We start from the raw sequence: 6,554 nt of genomic DNA on the forward strand, positions 1-6,554 counted from the left end.
GAGAGGGTATGCCTGACTTCAGCTATAGTGCGGTGATTCTAAAGGATTCTGGGCCCTACACCCACAACTACAAAATAAGAGACTGTCTCATCTCTACAAATACACTCTCCTGATTTCTCATTTTTTTTTTTAAACTCCACTGAGAGCTTCCAGTCAAACAGGAAGTGCTGAAACCTCAGCCTCTATAAAACTGTGGAATTAGCTGGGTTTTCTTCACTCTGGGATCAAATCAGTTTGGGCACTAAAGGTCTTTCCTATGGACAATAGCAATAGCATCCTCAGAGGCAACCCTACTTGTATTGTCCTTGGTGTTCAGACCAAATCTACTTACAGGGGTTTACTGGAAGAGGACATTGCCCTGGTGGGTGGGGTGGGTAGGAGAAGGGCCTCTGAGCCTATGGTGGTGGTGCTCCAGTCCAGTGCCTGACTCATGCCTGTTGGTGAAGGTTGGGTTGGATTTCCCACACCTGTGGGTCCTAGCTGTAACCCTCTGCCTGAGATTTAAAATACAAGTAGTGGTTCTAAACCAACCCTGCCCCCAGCTGCAAATGTTCATTTCCATCCCATGGGTGAGATAATGGGGGTCCTCTAGTGACCTATCAGCCAACTGAGTTCTCACAAAACTTGTATTCTCTATGGGTAAGAAATATGATGCAAGGTACCACAATAGTAGTTATTTTGCCTTATTTTAGTCATTGTTAGAAAAGTGAAAAAATAAGGGTGTGTGTGTGTGTGTGTGTGTGTGTGTGTGTAAATGACCGTAAAAGTTGTTCAAGAGAAGAGATTTATGAAATTGGAATCTCCACAAAAGAGAGGTAAAATAATGTTTATAAACTTGATCCATGAAATGTAGAGAAACAAGTTTAAGACACAATATAATTATATACTTAAAACAGTTTACATTAATGTGCCATGTATGCACATTATCCAAAAGTGAGTGCTGAAGTAAGAAGCATCAGCTGCAGCTTCACAAAGAGTGAACTGAGGTCCAGGAACATTAAATATTAGGACTCTACTCACTCACACAGCCAGAGAATGCTGACGGTAGCATGCCAACCCATTGATTCCCTTAGCCACAAGTGGTCTCTGATGGTTAATGACCCTCCATGCAGCAAGAAAATTGGAGAGGAGAGAGTGAGAGGGATGACAAATCCCATGTCACCAGGAAGCTGGGCTGCCTCCCTGCCCTTTGGCCTCTTTGCATTTTTGAGTCCCATCCAAGCCCTGGATACATGGCAGAACTAGAGGCCCCACCAGTCCAATCTCACATTTACTTTTCATTCCATTGGAATTGAGGAAGAGAAGGACTCATCAATTCCCCTATTGCTCAAGTGGAATTTGGGTCCAGGTTCAAATTTTAAGTTTGGGATTTGGATCAGAGACAGGGGAATTTGATGACTGCTTCTGGGGTGGGGTTTGCTGGGAGAAAGGTAGGAACCAGGCATGGTATTGCATGGAAGGGTCAGGATTCCAAGTTCCCATCTCAGGGAGGGCAAAGAAAAAAGAAATAGTTAAACAGGGAGATGTCAAACAAGAGTTACTGGACATAAAAAAGTATTGAAGGATAAGACAGAATAATCTTAGCAATTAATACTAAATTAGAAGTTGATCAACTGAAAACATAATAAATGGATTTTAGGCAAGTTATGAATATATGTATGAGAACAAAAGAGAATAAAACCTTAAAAATAGCTAGAAAGGGGCTTCCCTGGTGGCGCAGTGGTTGAGAATCCGCCTGCCGATGCAGGGGACACAGGTTCGTGCCCCGGTCCGGGAAGATCCCACATGCCGCAGAGCGGCTGGGCCCGTGAGCCATGGCCGCTGAGCCTGAGCGTCCGGAGCCTGTGCTCCACAACGAGTGAGGCCCACATACCACAAAAAAAAAAAAAAAAAATAGCTAGAAAGGATTACAGAGAGTAGTAATCTTTAAAGAAGTAAAAAATACATCAAACATATGCCTACTTGAATTATATGCAGAAAAACCAAACAATGCAACAGAATTAATACTTAAAGTGATTTTCCAAGACAACTCTATGGAAATAAAAAACTTACATATTAAAAGGATACCTGGTGTATCTGGAAAGATTGATTAAGGTTTGTCATCTCAAAACACATAGTAAAAGTATTTGATTTTAAAGATAACAAATCAATAAAATATAAAACAAAAAAAACCCAAGTCACTTATATAGAAAAATCATTTGACATAAGATTTTTTGACAAGAACAGACAAAGACAACCTTATAGTAGCATTAAAAAAAGAAACAAAAACGCTTAAGGATAGGCATATGTGGGCCAAGGATTTTATATCCAACCAAACTGTCCTTCAATTATCATGGTAATAGAAACAGATTTAAACATGCCAAAACTCAGGGAATACTGTATCCAAAAGTTCTTTCTGAGTAATATACAAAAACTTGAGCATCATACAACCAAGAATTGACTGTGATATTTTTGGCAAAATAATTTAAAGTGACCAGACCACTGAATATATTTAATTGTATACTTAAGAGAGTCAAGGGTAGAAGAATAGAATATAATTGTTATCTTCCCTGACATTAAAAAGTAATAACACTATAAATAGGAGAAAGAGAAGATGAAGAAGTAATTAGAATAAGCTCAGCAATGGTGATTTAAAAAATAGGTGGAGTCAGTGTGTATCACTGTAAACTGATAAATCAAATACAGGTTTCACCAGTATCTGAAAGTAGAACATTCCTATGAAATCTTTCGTAGGCTGAAATGGCATAAAGCAAGAAACAATTACCTCAGGATACATCTTGCTAACAGATGCACAAAATAAACTGAGATCACGCACAGATGCTCATGGACACAGTTCAAAGCTATGGTGGCTTGATGCTGATATGCTGAGTGCAGTTCATGGGGAAGGAACTTGCTGTGCCTTTCTCACTGCTCTGGGTGTGTGCTGCCTCTATAACTGTAGCTGCAAAGCAAATGCTGAATGCTATTTTCACTTTTCACCTTTTTTCCTAAAAATGCAAGTCCTCTTCAGATTTCTTTTGGTTAGTGAAAACAGGTACTAATGTAGGTCTTTCATAAAAGGGAGGTAGCATAAAGCAAATTCTTAAAAAGCAGGGAATAACTGTAGTAGAAATCTAAGTAAGGTAAAGTGGACCAAGCACATTATTAAAGGTGTTATTAAAATGGTAATCTCTGGAAGAAAACCCCAAACCTTTATAAATAACAAAAGAAACAGAAAAGGAGAAAATAGAACCCTTTCAGAAAGGAAAAGTATATATAAAATATTATACTCAGTTAAGAAGAAATATATCAATCATATCAATAAGCACAAATGTGCTTAACTTATCTATTAAAAGAAAGAACATTTCAAATTGCCTTACTGACCAAGAATCAACTCTGTTTTAGATAAGAGACACACTAAAATAAAATTATTCAATAAGACTAAAAATAGAAAGGTAGGCAAATATATATGGGAAATCCTTACATCACAAAATGAAACTAACTAGAAACCAAGAGTTCTGATCTGAATACAGATGAAGGGGAATTCAGGCCAAAAACCATAAAGCATGACAATGATGAACAACTCGAAATATTACAGAACAAAATGTACAATGTTGATAGAAATAATTATGAATATGCAGCAAATTACACAAGAATTACTTAAAACAGAAGCTGCAGGTAATACAAGAAGAAATAAACAAACACATAAATAATAAAATACTTTAACTTTTAACACCTTTAATACACTATGCTTAGTCCAAGAAAGGTTACACAAACAAATAAATAAGGATATAGGAGATCTAAATAATGTAATTAATAAGGTAAGTTTTATTGATATGTTTTGTTATGTATTTATCCATGAAACTATATATGCTTATAGCACAGAATATACCTTATTCTTAGGCATTCATTTAGTTTTCACAAAAATTGATTTTATATTAAGTATCAATGAATGCTTCATTAAAATCCTTAAAGTAGAAATAACATAAACTATATTCTTTGATCACTACACAATAAAACTAGAAGACCCATATATACGCTGTCTACAAGAGACCCACTTCAGACCTAGGGACACATACAGACTGAAAGTGAGGGGATGGAAAAAGATATTCCATGCAAATGGAAATCAGAAGAAAGCTGGAGTAGCAATTCTCATATCAGACAAAATAGCCTTTAAAATAAAAACTATTACAAGAGACTGTGGCGAGCATTGCCCTCTGAGGAAGGCGCCATTAAGACCCCCATAAAGACCCCCATAAGCCTCAGGGCCCGATTGTAATCTCCTTGGTATGCATCCTGGACTTCATGGTTTGAACGTAAAAAAGGAGATGACCTTTGGCCAGATCGCTCCAGAGACCTGCTCAGTTACTGGGAGTCCCTGGTTGTTCCCTAAAGCTAGGAAAAGCAACCCTGGAGGGGAAGTTGGTGCCTTTGTGGAACAAGCAATGAGCCCGCTGATGCAGATATGGTGGCGACTAGCCGAGAGGGAAGCCCAGTTCTATAGAAAAATGTCTATGCAAAGTCCCTGCTTTACAATGACTAAGCAAATTCCCTGCTTTAGGGGTATATATACGGCTACGCTTTGTTATTAAACTTGCCTTGCAACCATCAGTTGCTTGTGTCCTTCTGACCCCATACCTTGGTGCTTTCAGTTCCCTACCCCCTCTCGTCGATTGTTGCTGCACTTTGAGGACCCGCCGCGGCTGGCGGTGTAGGACCTTAACTATACTTACACCCCTACCCCCCTGGACAGAAACCGTTCCGAGCAAACAACAAAGCCCTGGAAAACAGGACATGTCTGAGACATGCTCTAACCGCGAGCAAACAAGTACGGCGGGGGATAAGAATGATTAAGCCAAAGAGTTTAAAGGTCGCCCCAGCCAACCATAACTCATGTGACTCAACCCCCCACCACAAAAACACGAAAATGTAAAGTAGGCATCCGACAGCTAACCAATCAAGGAACTAGAACCAAGTCCCCACTCCGGTCCGGAACAAACAAACCAATCAGAAAAAAACCCTTGATATATCCACACTTTGCATAATGAAAAATGAAAGCTTTACAATGTATGTGATTCCGCTTGGGGGGGTTCCTCTTCGGCCTCCTGCGTGAGGACCAAGGAACCCCGGTGCACCGGCTCCTAATAAACCTCTTGCGTGTTGCAACGACTCTCGACTCTTGGCGGTTCTTGGGCGAGCTGGGATCCCTCGGAGACCGTTCAGGTCTAACAGCGGCAAGTGGCGCCCGAACAGGGACCTGACGAGAGGGACATCTGAATCTCGGTAGGTGAATCCCCAGAGTTAAGAGTGAAAGTGTGACCACATAGTAAAATTGATAGTAACTCGGGGCAGTAGTCAGAAGTAAAAGAATATGGGATAAAAAGTATCTAAGGAGCCACCTGAGGTCACTGATCAAGAGAAGGAGTTGTCCACCAGTGCTTTCCAGGCTTTCACAGCTGGAAATTATGATGTCTGTCTGCAACATCTTGCCTGCCTACAAGATATAAACAAAGACAATTATAAAATAATTTTGAATACAGCAGTAGCTGAGTTTTTCAAAAGTAACCAGACAACAACAGATAGTTTAAGACAGACACTTAACCAGCTGAAAAATCAGGTGCACTCGGCTGTTGAAGAAATGGATGGATTAGATGATGTTGAAAACAGTATGTTGTATTACAATCAAGCAGTCATCCTGTATCATGTCCGACAGTATACAGAAGCCATATCCGTTGGTGAAAAACTTTATCAGTTCATAGAACCTTTTGAAGAAAAATTTGCCCAAGCACTGTGTTTTTTGCTCATAGACCTGTATATATTAACCTACCAAGCTGAGAAAGCTTTACATCTTCTTGGTGTTCTAGAAAAAATGATTTCACAGGGCAACAATAACAAAAATGGAAAGAATGAGACTGGTAATTACAGCAACAAAGATGGGTCTAATCATAAAGCTGAAAGTGGAGCTCTAATAGAAGCTGCAAAGTCAAAGATACATCAGTATAAAGTAAGAGCGTATATCCAAATGAAGTCCCTGAAGGCATGCAAAAGGGAAATCAAGTCTGTCATGAACACAGCTGGGAATTCTCCACCTTCCCTGTTTCTTAAAGCGATTTTGAGTACTTAAGAGGTAATTATCGAAAAGCTGTGAAGCTGTTGAATAGTTCAAACATTGCTGAGCATCCAGGATTCATGAAAACAGACTGCTCTTCAGAGTGATTTTTGCTAATTTTTTAAATGAAAATGTTTTATTATTGCTGCTTCAGAAAATTCCTGGTATTTTATTTTATTACTCATTTCCTTTTTAAAAGAAGCCTCCCACAATGGCCAATCTGACCCGAAGGATGAGGCATCTCCACCTCAGTCAACCAGTGAGTGTCCTTCGAGCCCCACGAATACCTCGCAGGATGAGACAGAATCGAAGGCAGAGGAGGCGCCTGATACAGGAGGTAGGAAATAAACAGATAACTTGGTTTCACTTACAATGTTTAGTTTTTCAGGCACGGCGGTTGATGGAAGAAGGGCCAGCACCCCGTACCCTACTTACATTATATTTGGTTATGATTGCAGTGCTTGGA

The 6,554-nt window shown here is 39.6% G+C and overlaps 1 pseudogene; it reads left to right on the forward strand.

The window, feature by feature from the left end:
• The first annotated feature begins 5,383 nt into the window (after positions 1-5,383).
• Positions 5,384-6,195, forward strand: LOC131758068 (CCR4-NOT transcription complex subunit 10-like; annotated as a pseudogene).
• The last annotated feature ends 359 nt before the right edge of the window (positions 6,196-6,554 follow it).

This window comes from Kogia breviceps, chromosome 6, assembly GCF_026419965.1.
Source record: "Kogia breviceps isolate mKogBre1 chromosome 6, mKogBre1 haplotype 1, whole genome shotgun sequence".
In the NCBI taxonomy this organism is placed as follows: domain Eukaryota; kingdom Metazoa; phylum Chordata; class Mammalia; order Artiodactyla; family Physeteridae; genus Kogia; species Kogia breviceps.